The sequence below is a fragment of the Bombus pyrosoma genome, linkage group LG3 (assembly GCF_014825855.1).
Source record: "Bombus pyrosoma isolate SC7728 linkage group LG3, ASM1482585v1, whole genome shotgun sequence".
NCBI lineage: Eukaryota > Metazoa > Arthropoda > Insecta > Hymenoptera > Apidae > Bombus > Bombus pyrosoma.
In genome coordinates, this window is record NC_057772.1 from 12,051,576 (window position 1) to 12,072,102 (window position 20,527).

General features: G+C 35.3%; 1 protein-coding gene across 6 annotated transcripts in view; it reads left to right on the forward strand.

The window, feature by feature from the left end:
- The window catches only part of LOC122565903 (beta-3 adrenergic receptor-like), an 89,915-nt gene that overhangs the window by 17,556 nt on the left and 51,832 nt on the right, over positions 1 to 20,527 (forward strand). For 4 of the 6 annotated variants that reach the window (XM_043722418.1, XM_043722413.1, XM_043722411.1 and 1 more), the window contains one exon: positions 10,749 to 10,819. The exons of the other annotated variants lie outside the window; for them this stretch is intronic. The gene's annotated coding sequence lies outside the window, so the exon portion shown is untranslated. The remainder of the gene's footprint in view (positions 1 to 10,748; positions 10,820 to 20,527) is intronic. 6 annotated transcript variants of the gene reach the window in all.

Sequence of the window (20,527 nt, forward strand, 5' to 3'; positions counted from 1 at the left end):
AGGTCAATGTTTTTAAAATATTATAATACATAGGATGACCAAAGATTATCTCAAGCCACAACTCTTTTTTATTTATCATAAATACTAATTAATTAAGTCCGAGTGCGTTAAATTTCGTAACGTTTAATAGTACTTTCGCTGTAACTGCAGCGAAGCTATCTCCTCTCCGAGTTCGATAATTTTGAAACATGCTGTGAAGCTCAACATATTCGCAGAAAACTGTCGCTGCCACTACAATGAATAATTTTGTCTACAAATGTTCATCCGTGGCAACATATACGTCAGTAGTATGCGCGATGTGGCGCGCAGGTAAAATAACTCAAACCTAATTCTTATCTTCTGTTTATAATTTGTATATGTAGGTTCGGGTTAGCTGTCACCTTATCCGGTCGTCGCATCATGTTAGACGACCGATAACGGCGATCAGCACTGATGCATACAAAATCTCTCATACGACTTTAAAAATGTTATACTGAGAAAATAAAATGTAAGACTTGATAAAGAGATAAAACTTGATATCAACATTTTCAATCTAATAATAAGTGTCTGGAGACTTTTGAGCCAGGTTGTACTTACACATTTCATGCAGTTCACGGTTTACCAATTCACACGAATGATTCATTAACAACCCGACCAAATATCAATCAGCATCTCTCGCACGGATCAATACGTGTTCTTGATCACCTCTATTACCGTAGCTATCGTGTAACACGTTTACACGTATCCTTAATCAGATCACGATGGAATTGTAATCGTAAATCAAGCTACTCTCTCTTTCTCTCTCACTTTTTTCTTCTTCTATATTATCATCGATTTATCAGACACCAATGACAGGAGGGCCAAGGGTTGTTCCGGAGCATAGGTGATAGCCCGTAGAGAACTCATAAGGGTCTTATACTCAATTTACCCGTTGGCTGAAGGTGAGCGATGTATATAATCTAACTTCGCCGGACCCACGTCCAGGATTTCGCCTAAAACACATCCGAGGGATTTATCTGGACTTAGAGATGGACTGTGTTTATTGTCGTCTAGAATCTGTTTCTTGAATCCGTGATATCGGTCAATTTACATCGATGAAAAAGTCATGAGAAATTTCATTCGAAATTTTGTCATAGTTCGTGGATACTTCTGAGTGAATAGTGAGATTTTCTTCAAAATTTGGAGGTGATTTGCTGAAGTCATAAATCGATGTCACGGAGGTTCGAACAACTTTCTAGAAATTTCAATATCTGTATAAAAAATGTTGGCTAGAAATAGATTGTACGAAAAATGTTAATAAAATTTTAATCCGCCATAAAAATTTCATTAATTCTATGTTATACCGTAAAATTGTGTTATATTTGACAATATTCATCTGAACACGTATTTTGTGCATTCTTGCATCATCCTCCATGTTTTCATACGTACATAAAAATCCGCCCTCCAATGATCATTATATTTTTGATATTTTATGTTATCTCTATATGTGATACGTACTTTCGCATCTTTCACTTTTCTGAAATTCTACGATAATACTGTTGTCGTTGTATAATATTGCATTTCCATAAAAATCGAGGACAATTTCGACGACGGCGAGAGCGTTCCCGGTTGTTGCTTGTTTTGCCAACTTCTCAGCGACTTATTTGTTCTCCTCGCTACCCATTAAATTTCGAGGTTTCGCCACGAAATCATCGACCCTCTTTCACATCCTTGTATACTTGCGTGCTCTCAAAGTATACAATTAGACGATCATACGCGGAAACGTGTCAAGGCTGCCTTGTAAAAGGTTCGCACACGGAACAAGCCCCTCTGCTGCATCTAATGACCAGCTACGTCGACTTTGTGTATTTCCACCAACGCTAATGCGTTAGTTTGCTCGGCAAATATTTAGAAGCGATTCGCGATCACGTCGATCTCGATTGCCGTTTCCGCCTTTTTGACGCTGGTCACTCGATCGAGCTCGAGATTTATAGCCGCCAAGCGAATTGCGTGTTTGTAAAGGAAATATCGATGCAACGTTATTAACGATCGTTGTTTACTATTGGGCTTTGTACTGTATTAGCTTTTCATCGCCTCTTTTTGTTTTTCTGTCTCTCTATTGTTTTAGCTTGTTTCATCGAGTCGAGTATACTATCGGTTAAAAGGTTTAGGTGTTATATATGATACCCCTAAGGCTATACGCGCACTAGCGACAAAACTGTCGCTTTAGCTGTTATACGTATATGGCGTTATGAGAATAAAAAGAAATTGAACTTTTGGCTGATGTGAACGAGAGCATAACGCCATATATGTATAACAGCTAAAGCGACAGTTTTGTCGGTAGTGCGCGCATGGCCTAAGGAGAAATACTGGATTGGCATGAAATATAGAGAAATAGCTCCAATAGGAAAGAGAAGTTGGCAATAGTGTGTAGGCTTAAGTTGCAATAATTTGTAGGCATAAGTTGAAATAGATCGTAAGCATTAGTTTTAGATTAGAGGTAAGAATGTGATTAGTGCAATAAAGGGCTGTAAAGAAAGCTGAAAGTTCGTCCAAAGCCGAGAGGCACGGACTAAATAAATAATAATAATAATAATAATAATAATAATAGGAAAGAGAAGTTACCTTTCAAAAAATTAGGTTTATAGATCTACCTTAAGACTTAAATGGATAGCGAATCAAGTTAAGTGGATTTGCTTATTTATGAGTATATGAGGATTAGCTCAAATCTTAAAAAATAGCATTATCATGATACTTGAATCGGTAGTTTAAAAGATAAATTTCTTCTTATCATTGTTTAATGACTTGATTAATATATAATATATAAAAAATGGCGCGTCAATCGATTTCTTATCACAACTTACGATGATTATATTATAGATTAACCATGATTTTCTTTGCACGTGATTTGTTTTATTAACGCGGTTCAAGTAAAAGAAATATTTTTCTACTAATTAATTATTATTAAATTAATATGTATTCGATAAGATGTTTGTACCAGATAATTTTAATACCTAGTCGAGCAATTGACGAGATAATGTATTTTCAGATTCAGCTCCTCTTTTCCTTTGATTTTCATGAAAGATTAGACGTTACAATACTCAGACCCTTATAAAATTACAGCGTTACGTTTCCAACGTGTCGCGTCGTGTATAGTCTGTTCCACTGAATTTAGTATGCGAATAAAGAAGGCGGCTGCTTTAGTAAAATACGCGAATATACAATTATTTTATTATATAAAGCATAGTTTGAAAATTCGCTTCTTAGGAACTGGACTATAGTTATAGAAAATTTGATTCTGTTAAACAAAATATTTTCAAAGAATAAGGAACATTTACGGAAAAGATTTTCAATTAATTAGATATAATCGAAGCGACGCAACATATCTATCAGTGGTAGCGAAGGTCTTAAACAACAAAGATCTATTGTTAAATTATTCGCTTAAAGCTTTAAACTTCGTGAAAATTCATCATGTCATTTTACAATCACTTTTATTCATTTCGTGCATCTTACTGAATCTTCGAAGCAATACTATCAATTTCTACCTTCGATCGATATATTGGACCTTGTTTACGAAATCCGTCATAGAAGTTGCAATTTCATATGTTCTCCGAGTATTCTATCTAGTATTGTATCGTTTATATATATATATGTATATACATAAGTATACTTCATCTTTCTTCATATTGCAGAATGCTTTAGTTTCCAATACTCAGGTCTTTTAAAGATGATAGGAGCTCCAACTTATAAAGGCTAGTATTGCATTAAGTAAATAAGCAATGCTTATTGCAATTCATAATTATTATAATATTTATAAAAATGTTATTGATATAAGTTATTTTATTATTGTATATTACATTATTTTAAAATATCATGTTTGAATAATATCTATTAGATCATTATTTACATATGATATATTTAATTATACTTAAACGTTTCATGTTTCTGAATATAAATTTTTAAACTTGTCATAGAAGAAAAATATTCAGATGTTTCGTTGGCAACCAACTTCAGTAAAAGTTTGTGACGTACGAATGCTATTTAACTGACACGCCTAGTAATTACCATTAAACTTGAATCCTTTTATCAATTTCGTTGATTGAAGAGGAACTATCCATATCAATCAATTCTTCCAGCACTGTACTCGATAAGTGACTCTTTTCCCCAGATTAAATTTTCAATTTACCCTTTCTAAAGACGATATTTTTAATTCCGCTCTCAATTGCAGCTCTGATATATGAAATTTTGTTGCGAACTCAAACAGCTCGCGAACAGCTAATTTTAACTTTAACCCATGTAATTAAAAAAAAGTTACGGGATAAGGATTTATTGTTCCGCTATAAAATCTACACTGACCTGTTCCCGTGTTACAAGATATGCAAATTTTCAAATATCTAAAATGAATTGAAAAAACATTTATCGCTGTCTATTATAGTGTTGGAGGTATAATTATGTAATTGTTCGTATTTAATAAATTATTATTTTAACGTTCTTTCCTATTATAAGCAAATGAACTTACTTGGTTGCAAGAAACTAAGGATCTCAGATGCTTCAACGATGTACAATTTTAATACGCTCACGTCCCACAGCTTTCAAGCAAACACAACATCCTTAATAATAGTGCAGACATGAAAATCCATACCACTCGATTTATTCCGTGCTTCCCAGCAATTCGTCCAATAAAGTCTGCATCAAGAAAATCTAAGGCACGTCATAATAATATATCGTAGTAATATATTCGAATACATAAGAAATTTCATAAAATTATGAGAACAATTGTTTTCTATCTGTTATCTATTTCTTGAAATTATTTATAATCGAACCTTTGTCCCATGATACCGTCCCACCCTTTATATTTCACGCCAGTATACCCTTTCTTCACTGCTCCAGTAAGAACAACTTTGCGATAAAACGGAGGTTCTGAATGTGCCTCAGTTTCGAAATGAAGTTCCATCACTGCCAATAACAGTGTTATGCTTCGAAAGGGAACACGCTGTAGACCGTAGCAAGCGTGTCAAGGTCGCATTGAAGAATCTACAAAGACTATGAAGAGTCTGTTCGTTCGATTGCTTTAGCCAGGTGCATTGATTCCATCCGAATACGCTCCATGATCACGATCGTTGACTCGGTGCCAGGTCCACGTTCTTTTTTCTTTTTTTATTTAATCTTTATTTTACAATTTGTCCAGCTGGACATTTGGTAAATTGGTCTACGTTGACCGGCTATTTCGTATAAAAACTAACACGTTCCACCAGTTATTTTGTGGAGAAATGAATAAACATTTGCGCATAGAAACACGAGTTTACTCGTGATCGGTCAACAATGTGGCGACGTCATTAAGGTTTCGTATCGGTGACGCTCCGCAATTCGGTAGTTTTATATTTTTATGCGTCTACTGATGCAATGGATATGAATATGTATGATTTCACTATGATAGATGGGAATTTCCAATACAATGGATATATATGTCCTTCTAAAGATGTAATCCAAGGATAAAATCATATCATACGTATTCATATTATACGTATATTAAATATGTACACTAAACCAGAGATTTATAGCTTTATTCACATTACTATTCATAAGTAGCATTATGGTCGATTTTAACAATATAAAGAGTAACAATATTTGAATCTGAACAAAGGATACAAACACGAATAAACGATACGTTAATAATAATTAGAAGAAACATTACTACCTTTTCATGCGTTTAGCACAATGTAAATTTGAATTATTAAAAAACATTAAGAAACAGTAAGAAACATTAAGAAATGTTAACGACGATATATTGTATTATTTACACATAGCGTTATCGTGAGCGCACAACCACCCACAGTCCTGTCATTAGAAACACAAATCTTCCAAGCCTTACACTTTCATCTTAAATGTCATCATACATAACGCTGTCGTTAATATTTATTTCTCATTAAAAGTTAAAGGTACATATTTGTTCTGCCTAGTAGCAAAAATGCAGATCTTGCAAAGTCTCAGTAGCATCGTATTGCTCGTTTATATCAAGCCTAAATCAAGTCAGTAAGTCACAGAGGGGAAGAAGCTACCCTGCTGACTCCTACTGTCCTTATCTGAACGTGCCAGGTTCGACGGAACTGGGACATGCAATGGAATCGATACATCAAGTCGTTGTCCAGTTTCAATTCGGCATTCGAATCGATAGCAGTGATCAGGTCGAGAGAACCTGTTCTTAAGGTCGTTTAGAGACCACGGACCAACCGAATACGTGAACGAGAACGTCCGTGCATGGAACACGGACAGACGCGTGCTTTCAGCATAATCAAACGTGGCGGTATAGCTTAGATTCTTCGTCGCTCTATGATGACCATCGAACATTCAGTTGCGCTGTTTCCAAAATTCGGGATTTTCTTTCTCACAATTAGATGCAGAAAAATATTCGTTAATTCTCGATGATGATATATACAAAGGGATAAAATAATCTCACTTTTTTAATTGCAATCATGAAAATATGAACTTGCAGAAAAATTCGCTGTCTAATAGCGATACATTTACAAAGTTAAAAATGTTCAACATCAATAACATTAATATTTTTACCTGTTCAACTACTGTAGCTACTTGTCGTAATCGCTTACATCGATGCGTTTAGAAAATATCCAATCACAAGAGTCAGAGTCACGATCAGGATGCAGGCTATATATGCGACGAAATGAACGCACAAATTATAAATAAACTGCCTTAGCCATAAACGTTCGATTCTTATACAGTTCTCATTATCATCGCCATCGTGATCTTCTTTCTCATCCTTTCTTCCATCCTCGAGGCTGCTATCTACGGCGAAATAGACTTAAACTACTTTCTCGATAGTTTAGGCAAGTTATGTTTCCTATCTGTTTCGTGAAACGAATAGAAACAGAACTTTGTAAAACAGATCTTTCCCCGTAGTCGTCCATTTTTCCTCCCAATTTCGATAATACTCTTTTCGAGTAAAAACCACCTGTAATTATTCTTGTACTTTTAATCACCGATAATCGATGCTATTTCTCTCCGTCTTTCTTTTGTTTCTAAACCTTCTTTTTACACTTTAAACGATGCTCTTTTGTATTCTTTGTTTCCATTGCTTTTTTATCTGTTTCAGTTATAAAAATTTACATCGTGTCATTTTACAGCTAAAATTGAAATATCTTTCGATCTTTCACACGGAAGTATGCTAGCATTTTTGTGTAGAAAATTTAAAAAGCGCGTCGTATAACATTGAATATCTTCGTTGATAACGTTGAAATTTCGTAAAAAAAATATAAACATGAGAAGAAAGTATTTTCACTAATACATGCACTTCTTGAAATAGTGTTATTCTGTCCTGAAAAGTCTTTTCATACAACAGACAGATATTTTGGACGATACTAATTAGCTAGTCCACCCTGTATATCTGGTATAAGCTTATCACGAAATATCTTTCGTCAGAATAAAAAATTCGATCAAAATTATAACAATGACCTGACGTTGGACGCTCGCCAAACGAAACTTTCCGTTTCTTTCCAGCGACGCTACTTTTAAGCTTCTCCTCTTCTCGTTTGGTTCCTTTATCCGCGATGCTTTCTCTCGCGTCTCCTTCTGTAACATAGTTACGACAATTTTATTAATCTGACGCTTCTGCTTTTTATTACGTTAAGAATCGGTGGCGGACAAAACTAAAGAGTTCTTCGTGTTTCTCTTTCTCGTATCAAAAGCAAAATTCGTTATAGAGAAACTGTAAAATATCAGCTGATTTTTCTGAACAAACAAACAAAATGTTCTTCTGCGGACATTTTTGAAAAGACGTTTCCTTGGGTCATTTCATTCTTTTATTTTTCACGAAAGATAAAAGCTTGTGTAGCAAATACAACCTTTGTCTATCTTCAATAAAATAAAAGTATACTTTAATGTTTGTAATTTTTGTTCGATGTTTTGCAATCTTTTTCGACAGTACATTCATCATACTGCGATGATGTAGGAAGATAGTTGATATTTGGTAATAATCAACGATATCCAAAGATTTGTTTGCTAATTTGTTCAAACGTATATAAAACATTTGTGGATGAAAAATATAAATCGAAATTTACAGTTTAAACTTCAATATTCGTTATTTAGAATTTTCATTTATCAATTATCATTTATTAAATTTTCTTCGCGATCGAAAGAAACTTTCGTGTGTTTATCGGTAATAAAGCAACAAGTGGCTATTGAAAACTGAAAAATGAATTTCATTGACACGGGATGCACATTCCTCATCAATTTCTCTTTATCTTTTTATGAAAATAATCTTCGCTAAATTTCATTTAGTATTTACATTTTGAATAATATTCGAGACGTTCTAATTTACAAAATATATTTCACAAGAGGTTGTTGTTTAAAACGACATCCAAATTAAAGACATTCCAAATTAATATCAAGTGATAAATTTATTTTAGACCTTTTCGAATTACACTGACATCGCATCAAATTATTTTGAATTTCCAAAGACGAGAAAGGAATAATATCTATCCAGCAACTTTACAAAATCACTAATTCGATACTTGCCAAACGATTCCTATCTCAAACTATCTCGCAGAGCGAAATAAGAACAGTGACTCATCACACCCATTGTCCACCATCCATTCATTATCCACCACCAAACAAGATCAACTTATTTATTCAAAATACACAGGCAAATCCAACCGCCGTGTAATTTACAAAATTATAATCTTCCAAAATATCAGATATACATTGATTTTTACCTTCGACATTATTGCTTTCAACGCTTGTCCTCCTTTCTCTCTCTTTATTATCTTCGACTCTTGGGTTGTCAGTCGCATTCTCGTTAGCCTCGCCCTCGCCTTCGCTTCTCTCAGCTGCGCCAGAGTAATAAGTTACAGGGGCTACGTCCGATTACGAGTCACTTAATCGCCGTGAAATATCGAAAATCGTTACATCCCACCCTTGATATGCTCATCCTATTTCAGGAATTACGTTTTTCCCTTCCCCTTGATAAAGCTCTAATTATAATTTCGTGCTGCTTCGATTAGGGGATTCTATTTTTTAATATTTTTATTTTCTCCTTTTCTTTATGTCCGAGAAGCCGGTTTTATCGGAATCAAACGATACGCAACAGGGAGACTCTTTTTAACTCATCTTAGTTCGTTAAACGCGATCTTAGGGGTCGAGGAACGCCAAAGGGTCGAGAACCGGACCAACTAACGTCCACGGACATTCTGAAAGTTTTATTTTCTTTCGTCGCCTCGCGAATAGCAATTTTAACCCACGTGCACGTGGATACGAGCGCGAACAGTGGATTTAGTGCTTTTAATTTAGACGGTCTTCTGTCTGATGAACTAGGCGAAATTGTACGTGCCCGTAGCGTAGTTACGAATGGTATACGGTTTTTTTGCAATTTATCGCGTTGAATTTGAAAGTGAATTTGTTCGTTTTATTCTGTGGTTTAAGCTTCCAAAGTTTAGATTTTGTATCTTTTGTACGATTCTCGGAATAATAAGTAATATCGTCGAAGAAGACATTTCTAGCAGCTTTGGATGAAAATAAAGTATTAGCACGAATTATCATAAGAAATTAGATTATTAAAAAAAAAAAAAAAATAGACGTAGACTTTGATGTACGTTTATACATTTAATAAATTTCACGATGGCAGAAGCGTTCTTAACGATTCTTGCTTTTTTACAAAAATATCTCTTATAATTATAAATATAATACCTACGTTGTACATATCAAATTTTTCATTTTCTACTATCGCGTAGGAAACGGTGTGTATTCTTAGGAGGAGACGAGGTCTTTGTTCAAAAATAAAAATAGCGACTCGAAATCTTGGACTATTAAGACATTTGCAGATCTTACAAAGGACCTTACAATAACCTAACAAACTCGAAGATGGTACCCCGCTGGGGGTAGCCGCCCACGCGATAATCAAACAGCTAAAAAAATTCACCAAATGTCCAAATTGGACAAATTGTGAATAGAAATTATTAAATAAAAAAAAGAAAAATTAAGACATTTGTAAAGTTTGTATGATAACAGCAGTTTTACTTTTCACAGGCGATAAATATGCTTCTCTTTTTATGTTTCTACGATGTTTATGCGACGCCTGAAAGCGTCTCGTTTGAGTTTATAGATCGTATATTTTCTAGTATTTATATCTTAATGTATAATATCATTTTAGTTTTACCTCGTGCAAAAGTTGAAATTTCTGTCTTATCTGATAATAGTCAAATATTTTCTCGTTCTCCCACAAACTCTCTGTTAAATTTGAATGCCTTTAGGACCTATACGCACTGTCGATCAATTGCCACCGATGGGGTTCAAGAAAATATATATCAGACCGTACGCATTTGATCGTGGCGATCAAGGAAGTGCGTTGAAACCAACGGACGTGTTCACACGACAATCAACTCTTTTGCAAACCAGACATAATTTTATACATAGTCGACCAGTTGGCAGAGGTCTCATATTCTTATCCGCGCCTGTTATCGATACTTTTATTACGCCTAATAGTTCGTCGAATGATTTAATCAACATTCTTGTCAAGTCGAAGAATTTATTTTCTAACTTTGTTAAAAGATATGGCGAACGTTCTTTTTGTACGGCGCTCATGTAATGAGGCATGCGACATATATTTTCTTTTCTTCTTTATTTCTTTAAAGCTACTTCATGATTATAGCAGTTTTCTCCATATCCATTCTGTCCGACGATCTCTATTATACTGACAACTTTCTAGTCATTTACCGAATGTCCAGCTGGACAAATTGCAAAGTACAAATTAAATAGTAATAACAAAAAAAAAAACTTTCTAGTTGCCGAATTTGGTCGACGAATCTGGTGTCCGCACCGGCGACTAGTCCACAGCACGTACGGGCTTCCTAATGTAAGTAATTGTAAAATATACGATTTATTTGGGTGAATTGCACCCCACGGTTATCATCTGGAATTCCCATTGAAAGTTTCTATTATAAAAACGCTCATAAAGCAATGTACACGTAAAGCAATTGTATATGTAATTATTTGGTCCGTTTACGATGTTTATACGACAACTTATCTGCTTTATGGTTGCTTTATTATACTTATACGGTCGACATAAACTTAGCATGTGATTTAACTATCTCCAAAACAGACATTTCGGACCCGATTTCACAATTATTCTATGACATCTTGCTCCGTAAGAAGACTAAGGAGAAAACATCCCACTGATCCCGCTAAAGAAATAAAATAGACAAACTCGAAGATGGTATCTCGCTGGTGGTAGCCATCCACATGTTAATTAGCAAAAAAGTTAGGCAAATTTACCGAATACCCAGCTGGACAAATTCTAAAGTACAAATTAAATAAAAAAAAATCTTGCTCCGGTAGAGCTCAGCCTTTCATGAACGATTTTGTCCTGCTAACACGGGATTAATAATAGAATTTATGTTCAATAGGCACTTTGCCTATTTATTCTCTTCTTGAGAAACTTACTTTTATAGATCAATTTTGATCCTGTGTATGAAACCTTTCACAAATGGGAAAAATTCTTTGAATCTCCGATAAGTTTTTATATTTGCACATTTTGAGGTATCCTTTTAATATGGCTAGTTTGCCATCATAGTAACTATAGTTTTACTATCCTAGAGTTATATGTGTAGTAAAGCTATATACTGTTAGATCGTTTGAAAGATCCGTAACGTTTTTGGTAACAGATTTTTTTTTATTTATTTATTTATTAGTAATTTACAATCAATTCTCGTATTAAGAATTTTCAGTAATTTTCTCCGGCGTGGCGCAGTGACGTGGCTAATCTGGTAATAGATGGCAAATTCTGTCTTGTATTTTTTTTCTTTTTTTTTTTATTATTTAATTTGTACTTTACAATTTTTCAGCTGGACATTTGGTAAATTTTTCTAACTCAATTGTCTTGTATTTGGTTGAACTGGGAAAGATATAGCGAAGGGAAATGTAAGATTCTAAAGGAAATTAAACAGAAATACTCAAGATTAAAAAGGCTTTGGTTATTTAAAAAAAAATTAGATTTAAACATTAGATTCAGCTAGAATCAAACATACGACAAACACTTATTATTCACGTTATAGTACCATATAATTTTCAATGAGAGTTGATTGTAAAATTCTTCTAAATAAAAAAAAAAATTTTAAAAAGGTGTTGATTCTCGTATATCAATGAAGACCGGATAACATTTTTTCGAATGTAGCTATGCACATATTTCTCTATGTACTCTTTACATTATTTCTTGTATACTGATGTGTTTTATATGTTTTCTTATTAATACTTTTCTATGTAGAACAAAAAAGTCGCATAAAGTGTATAAAAGATACATAAATCTGTTAACAGTAGGAATAACTTTCGGATTTTTAAAGCGCGCCAAATTCTTAAACAAACACGTGTCTCACGCGATATACGTCATTTGAAATCGTTTCATTGTGTCGAATAAAATCTTCCACCCTATCTGCCATCATTTTAAATCTATGACCTGTCCTATTTGCGTGAAACATTTTATATATTATCAAAATCCATTATACTTCCATCGCTTCGACTCAGCATCATTTGGATAAAAGTCTCCCGAAAATGTCTTTCGCGATATTCAAACGACGGAACTCGGTAACAAATGCGATACACGTGCGGAGTAGCAGGTCACTTAAGAGGATCAGCTAAAGGATCCTACTTTAGCCTACCATCCTAGAGTTCTGTTATATCGTATAGTCTAAGTCAAATATAGTTAATTTCCAAGCGGTCTACGGAGAGGAACTCGTGTTGATTGTCAGGTGTCCTAGGCATTTGCTGTTTAGATAAAAGCTCATCGAGGCGACAAATTTTATGGGCAAACTAATGGAACTTGAAGTTCAATTGTTATCACACATTATATCAAAGATTACGACATAATCATATTTTCCATGTAATCATAAACTTTTTCGTAGGAAGACTTTTTTAGATCGTATACTTTTACGGTTGAAATATAAAAATAAAAAGAGAAAGGTTTTCTATATTTCTATATACCAAGTATGTGTTCCTGTACGTATTAGGTACACTATGTGGTAACTTATATATGTCGGAGATGAAAGGTCATCGGGACCTTTTGGAATGTTGGGGAAAACCCTTAATACTTCAGCCCAGACTTTTATTACAGCTACAATTAAATAATAAAACTGAGAAATTATTGCAATGTTCTAATCCGAGTATGGTTTCCCAAGGTTTATGACAGTGGGCTTGGGCTCAATGGGTCATTGAACGTAGTCACGATCACGGGAGGGACGTGTACCTAATAGAGGCACGGAATAATTATATAGCTTTCCTTAAAAACAAAGATTGACCCGAAGGGTACAGAGAGGTACGGAGAGGAGTATATAAGGGCTCCACTTGGACTGAGGTTCAGTCAGAGAAGTTCTACTTGTACAGTGGACACGTACGTAGAGTCACACCAGAATCGTGGATCAAATCGCATTCGTCATCCCGTTGACCGTGAATTCGTTATCGAACCTAAACTCATTGTCATCGACATCTCGTTTGTCCGATCACCGGTATTACTTGCTAACTCTTGTAATAATCACATTCGTACCAATAAAGATCAGCTAGAATACATAACCACGATGGCCAATTCGAGCGAAGATTCGTCAAACGTCCAAAATTCCAACGCCAACCCGGCATATATATTAATATATGTAGGAGATGAAATGACATCGGGGCCTTCCTTTTGGAATGTTTGGGAAGGTCCTCAATATTTTAGTCCAGACTTTTTATGATAGCTGTACTTTCTTTTTTATTTAATACTTTGCATTCACAATTTGTCCAATTTGGACATTTGGTAGAATTTTTTAGCTCTTTGATCATCATGTGGGTGGCTACCCCCAGCGCGGTACCATCTTCGTGTTTGTTAGGTTATATCCTTTGTGAGCTGTACTTAAATAATAAAACTGAGAAATAGCTGTTTATGATTTAATTTGAATATGCGTGCTCGAGATTTACGACAGTGGGCTTGGGCTCGAAGTAACATAACGGGTCGCTGAACGTAGCCACGATCACGGGAGGGACGTGTACCTAACTAAGGTATGGAGTAATTAAATAGCTCTCCTTAAAAACAAAGATTGACCCGAGGGGTACAGAGAGGTACGGAGGGGGAGTATATAAGAGCAGTTCCACTTGGACTGATGTTCAGTCAGAGAAGTTCTACTTGTACAGTGGACAAGTACGTAGAGTCACACCAGAACCGTGAATCAAATCGCATTCGTCATCCCGTTGACCGTGAATTCGTTATCGAACCTAAATTCATTGTCATCGACATCTCGATTATCTAATCGCCGCTATTACTCGTTAAACTCTGTAATAATCACATTTGTATCAGTAAGATATCATTTGTAGTACATAACAACGATTGCCAATTCACGGGAAGATTCATTATACGCCCCTAACTCTAATGATAACCCGACATATATATATAATGGGAGGTGTTACGCCACGAGGCTTTCCATAGGCCGTTATTCCTAACCGTCGCTCGTGGCATCGCAGTATCGCAAGCGAACCGTCTCAAGCAGCCCGACACATATACAATGTAGCGGCCAACATCAAACAGAGCGAGTTCTAGAAACGTCGATTCGTTTCGTTATTTTAAACACACTCATAAGGTAACACGCGTGATCATGGCGTGATCAGTGGCGTGATCGGTGACGTGACCCGAGCATGGTGGGGATCGTCTCCCATGGAACACAAAGGGCCCATCGAGAAGGGCAATCAGTATCGATTGAGAATCCAAACGAAATGCACTAAAAGTTTCCAACGAATTACAAGTCGTCCAATCTATCAAATACAAAACACATTGTAAAGTCGAGTCGAATCATTATATTACACTAATTGCATCATCTTTCAAATGATTTGTGGCGCTTCATTATACTGTTGTTTATATATATATATATATATATATATATAATATTGTATTATATATATATAATATATAGTTGTTTATATATATATATATATTGTCAAATATATCATTTTTGTTAACTCTGTTAATTCAGTGTTAATCTCAATTAACCACCCCTGTCATCTTAACCGACACAGAAGAACGACTAATTCGCGACGTCTCCTCGCGATCGCGTCTCTCCGCGAACGGTCGTAACAAGAGGTGATTAAATGGCAAGATATTGCTTCGACAAAAATATTCGTACGTTATTTGGTATCATTAAATAATGTCCTGTGTTACAGTTAATATTTTATGGGTTCCTCTTTTTAACAAATAATCGCCTGCAATTAATTGAGAACGGATGGTACTAAGTTTTTAACAACTTTGTCTCGGCTAAATCGTAATGTTTTACATTACTATCCACTAGTTAAACTTGACACGACGAATCAGATCCGCAGGCTAAAAAGACATTACCCTCTAGATTTAAACATTAGATTTAGCTAGAATCAAAGATACCATAATCACTTATTATTCACGTTATAGTACCACGCCAGAATAATTTACTTAGAATTCTCAATGAGAATTGATTGTAAACTACTTCAAAAACAAGAAAAAAAGACATTACTATAAGTACCTATGTACGGTACAGAGTTAAATACATTTAAATATATAGAAGATATAGGAAATATTGATTTCCTTAATTCTATGTTCTAAAACTCTACAAATACATTACTTCTGTACTGTAAAACTGTACAATACTTTATCTCCCGCTACATACAGCGACTCGTGGAAGTATTTGGACACTTCTAGAAACATCTGCATAATTTGCCTTTGTCTTTGCCAACTATTCCATAAGTGCTTTCGATAAAGTAATACTTTCAGTAAGCGTCAGCAACTAAAGCGAACCTGATGTCCCTCTGAAATATTCATCAGCGAAATAACTGATAATTCTCCTCGTGATTCCCCGAATGGTCCAAGACATCCTAACCCGAAAATCCTTTTTAAAATTTCCTGAAAAATTGTGGAAGATGAAAGGATAATCCTTAAAACGCGTACACGCAGACAAGCAGAAAAGGGGGAAAACTGCTTACAACATGGTCGGATGTCTGGCGTAGGGCTGATCCGTCGTATCAAGATCGACCAGACGGTTTGCCTCGATAATGGACGAAGGAGAAAAGTCTGTAAAAAGGGGTGGAAGCACGATATGCGGAAAACTGGGAAGGAGGCCGCGAGTAACGTGATTTGTCGTCGTGAGCTGAGGTTACTTTCACCGTGACAGGACCTCCGTTCGATTTTCCTCGCTATCGCATGTCGATCGGCACTACGATCGATACGAGCTACCGCAAAGGCTCGTAACACCGTGTATACGGTCGAGCAGTTTTAACCTTGAGCTCGTTTTTCTCGCGACACTGTCGAGCGACATCCTTTTCATTCAGTACGCTTATGGCGAACGATTTCGTCGCTCCACAATTTATTTTCCAAAAGATACGAACGTTTCTCCATTCCGACGGATTGCTCGTGGAATTGTCATTTGACTGTCAGATTTTTCGTTCAGCGTCGTACATGATATTTTTCGCATGATGAAATTTGGAAATTGAAGAAACTTTTTTTATTCTTTAATTTGTACTTTACAATTTGTCCAGCTGGACATTTGACAAATTTTTTTAACGAAAAAATTTGGCAATGTGGAAGGATAAGGCGAATGAATAGATATGATTTGTCGAATTAGAGAAGCAAAGGGGACAAAGAACGAGACACCTCGTAGTTCTTTCAATATGGTTGGCTTTTCGGATTAAATTTTATTTTTGGGGACGTACTATTGCCGATTAGTATGGCCTCAAAATAGCATGTAAAACACGCTAAAAATGTTCAATTGTCTTAAAGTCGTAGCTTCAAGCGAGAGTCTTAGAGTTAAAAGTTGCATTTTTCTATTATACGAGTCGAAAACTATCGTAATATATATATAAAAAAAAAAAACAATAGTTTTACGTTCGTTAAAGTAAAAGCGTTTTTTGTGTCACGCATTATCGTGAACATGTTTTTGGCGTCTTTATAAGAATTTATACTGAGCTTTCAAAGCTGCGGAACATTTTGGCTGGAAGAAAATCATCATAAACTTCGTTGAGCGTATATAAGACTTCATATAGGCTACAGCTACAGCAATTTTTTCCGGCTCATATTTGTGTTTATAGGCCAAGAGAATAAATCTGGCTTGATGCATATAAGCGTCCATAAAATTGAAAAGGTTAATTGCGATCCCTACTGGATGCAATTTTGCGTGTAGTATTTTAACATCAATGTGGTCTTAGCAACATCGAATTATGTAACACGGTAGCTAAACATTTCTTCATATTACGCAGGAAAACAGAATCGTTTATATCCAAGTTTAATTTTTTCACGCTTCTAGACCTTCGAAAAATTTGGAAAAATTCCAGCAAACTTATCAACGTCTCTATTATATTACATAAACGTTTATATCAAATGCTTGACATCGTTTTTCAATGACAATAAAAATTTGGAGGAAATTCAAGGATAAAATTTTGCTTATCCTAATATATTTACAAAGGGGCATGTATATTAGTTACTGAAATCAGGCGAATTTTTATAAAAAAGATTCTTGAAAAATTGTCAAATTGTCAGCACAAACGAGATCTGAGCTTGGTTGAGTTGTGAAATAAGCTTCCAAAAGCTTCATCCCGCGCAAACTTGTTTTTTTTATTTTATTTGGAAGTAATTTACAATCAATTCTCATTGAGAATTCTAAGTAAATTATTCTGGCGTGCTACTATAACGTGAATAATAAATGATTATCGTACGTTTGATTCTAGCTGAATCTAATGCGTAAACTTGTTAGAAGACATGAGCGCGAAAAGCTAAGTATTATGTTAAATGTTGCCTGGAATTATTTATATTGAAAGTGTGGGTGTGCTTCTTTCTCGTATGCTTTCCGAAGAATAGAGCTGTGCACAGAAATAAATTTATCAATCTTTTCTTCTCCGTCACAAATATTCCAATATTCTGTCTGATTCGCTCGCTGTGAAATGTACATCGAGTTTCGATTGTGCAACATCCACGGAAATTCTCTACAGTACACCACGTCGTTCTCGGAACGACATTGCGAAACTGTTTCTCAGTTGGAAAGTGCGAACGTATTCGTTAACATTCCAACTATTCTAATGATCTTGGCTCTCAGCGTCTTTCCCCCAATCGTTTTCAACGTTCAGAAATTGCTTTCGTGCTTGTCTTTGGGATGAGTGCTTCGTTACTATTCGCATTGAATTTCATCCTGATGTATCAACTTTATACGAAATGGTGCACGCAAATGGAGCAAATCACGCGTCTTTCCTGATTTTAATTAGAAAATGATGTCGTCGGTGGAATGGTTCAAGGGCGACTACGTTTTTAAGATATTTCTTTCATAAATGTATCGATGTATGTATATTTCAATATTGTGTTATTTCTCTTTTTATATGTGTTTTAATTTTTTTTATCAAATCCTCTTATTAACTTCGATAAAAGAATGCTAAAGGTAAAATTGTTAAAAAATGATTCGTTTGCGGAGCATCTTAAGTATCTGAAGTGGTTTAAGGTGTAAGTGTCCAAGAAATACTCTTAATGTTCAACAAAAAAGTTTATTTAACAATTAACAGTCAACAATCAACAATCAACGATCAACAATCAACAATCAACAATCAACTATCAACAATCAATGATCAACGACCAACAATCAACAATCACGCTTCTCCAATGTGTTTGCTTCGTTGTTACGCTGTACCCTTCGCACTTCGCTGTTCGAAACAGAATGAATCTTTTGTTCAAAACCGAACGGATTCTTTTCTTTGTTGCTCTTTGATATCCTCACTTTGTTAGATGCCCGCGACCGTTGCCACGTATGCACTCTTCCGAATATTCGGCGGAAGAACCGCAGGGATATCGATGGTACATTAAGCATGTCGGCCTTACGCTTTGATGGTATAGCGCTTTGTGTCGCGAAGTCGTCGGAAAGTTCCGTCGTCGAATGCCGTCACATATCAAAGAGGGGTTGAAATTTATACAGCTGTTTTTTTATTTTTTTAGTAACAGGGTTCGAGTGATATATATATATATATGTCGGAGATGGAAGGACACTGGAGCCTCCCGTTTGGAACTATGGGAAAATCCCGTAATATTGTAATCTAGATTCTACTATAGCCGTAATTAAACAATTGTCATTCATTGTATTTGTTCGAGACTTGTGATATTGGGATTGGGTTCGAGGCGACACAACTGGTCGCCGAACGTAGCCGCGGTCACGGGATGGACATTTTTCCTCGGGGATGTCAATATAATGGGACACACGTTGTATTAACAATCAAACTCCAAGCAGATATTGCCTAGCAACGGCGATTGGAACCTTCTCGAAGCTTCGGACCAGTATATAACAAACGAACGCAATCGAAAAGGAAGGAAAAAATTCCATCAGTCTATTATTCGTGCGATCGCCTTGAAGAGTTACACATCGAGAAGTATATACAGAGCGTCCCATTAAACGTGTTTGCGTGTTAAAGTATTTTACGTTTAATAAAGAGTTATCCTGTTGACCGTGGATTCGTTATCGAACCTAGAATCATTGTCACTAGCGTCTCGAGTATCTAATTACCACGGTTANCTTGTCGATATCTGTAACAATCGTGTTTGCATTAGTCAATATCTTCTCTATTGCATAACGACAAAGTCTAACCATAACGAAGATTCGTTTCACGCCCCTTTAATCCCAACCCTAATCATAATGTGAATCCGACATATATATATATATATTGTGGAAAAATCCTTAAGAAAATCCCGATGAACTATAGGTAGAAAACAATGAAAGTACTAACGGGCTGAAAATTTTTTTTTATTATTATTTAATTTGTACTTTACAATTTGTCCAGCTGGACATTCAGTAAATTTTTCTAGCTACTTGGGCCGGACATGATAGGAAATTCCGATGAGCCATATATCCGTGGCCCTTTAGGACATTGGGCAATCAAAAAAGATTTTTTTTTTATTTATTATTAATTTACGATCAATTCTCGCATTGAGAATTTTCAGTAATTTTCTCTGGCATGACATGATTAATTATTTATAATAAGTTAATACTTATTATAGTTAAGTATAATTATAGATAAGTATTATAAATAAGTAATTATTACTTAATATAAATATATAATTAAATCTTATGCTTAGGTCTAACGGGTAGTATCTTTTTAGTCTGCGGATCTGGTCCGACGTGTTAAGTAATTTAGTTATTAGGGGGTTCCGATGTTTGTTGACTCTTAATCAAAAAAGATGTCCGTAATAATCTTTTGGGTCATCCACAGCTGTAGTACACATGTGCATTGTAGGAGTACTGAAAACTGTGGTAAAAGAAAAGAACGTCTTAGTGGAGAGAGTGGTCAGTTGTCAATAGTCGTAGTAGGAATTACGAGTGAGTTGCTACTAGTTGCAGCTACGAGTAAGCTGCGAGTAGTTGCGGGTTAATGAGTTGTGAGTTGTTAGTTTTAAGTTGTGTAGTTGAAGAAATTTAGTGATACCAACGGTCAAAGAAGAAAACGCAAGAAAATACAAGGAAAGAACGGCAATATATCCAAACCTACACGACATAGTATCACGCCAGAATAATTTACTTATAATTCTCAATGAGAATTTTTTTTTTTTTTTTTTTTTTTT